Source organism: Acyrthosiphon pisum, unplaced genomic scaffold (assembly GCF_005508785.2).
Source record: "Acyrthosiphon pisum isolate AL4f unplaced genomic scaffold, pea_aphid_22Mar2018_4r6ur Scaffold_305;HRSCAF=725, whole genome shotgun sequence".
NCBI classification, from domain to species: Eukaryota; Metazoa; Arthropoda; class Insecta; order Hemiptera; family Aphididae; genus Acyrthosiphon; species Acyrthosiphon pisum.
In genome coordinates this window covers 6705-7641 of record NW_021772447.1, presented here as the reverse complement: position 1 = coordinate 7641, position 937 = coordinate 6705, and positions in this window count along the sequence as shown.

The following is a 937-nucleotide window of genomic DNA, read 5'->3' as shown; positions in this document are numbered from 1 at the left end:
TTTTTATTCCCAAGCAATCTTCAATATTTTTTTTCAAATTATGCGGTAGCTTACTATTCGAAAGCCTTGATCTCATGCAATCCTCAACCAACTGCTCTTGTAAGCGTATCATAAATTGGAAGCGTGATAAAGGTTTTGTAGTGTCTTTCCTGTTTTTGTAAAAATTGTGTACGTATATAACATAAGCATTTATTGATGCAATATTTATCATATTATAAAAAATGCACAATGGCCATCGTTTAGTTTTTCTACCGGCATTCATGTTATGACACATTTGGTCAAAACTATCCACGCCACCTTTAGTTTCATTCAGGGCCGGCTCAAGGTATAGGCGAGCTAGGCACCTGCCTAGAGCGGCATTTTAGCAGGGGCGGCATTTTAAAAATTGACTCATAATTTTTTTTCGTATCGGTATTACCTATATAAGAAAATTATTTAAAAAAATTCATTCGTGAAAACCAATTTACCTATTATGAAAAAAATTACAATGAAATACTTAAAAATCATTATATAATAATTATAATTACATAGGTAATAATATTATATTTATAACGTCGTATCAATGTCCGTACCTCGTAAGGCCGATGCGATCGAAAACAAAACTGTTTTCAAAAGTTCAAACTTGTCCAGCGAGTATGTCCGATGCGATATCGGACGCTTCGGACGCACTCGCTTTCCAGTTAGGACATGTCAAATCATGTTATGGTTTTGTTTTATATTTATAATCGCGTCAGCGGCATTTTATATATTGTATTTTCGTATAATTATTTGTATTTCACTTTTATTTCATCGTGACTCGTGCTCGATTCTTTACGGTTGATGCTCGTTGAAAATTGAAATTCAGTTGATTTCTTAAGTAGGTAAGTAAAATACTATCTGCACATCGTATATATTTATAAACTTATGCCCAAATAATGATTTAATGACCAAATATTAA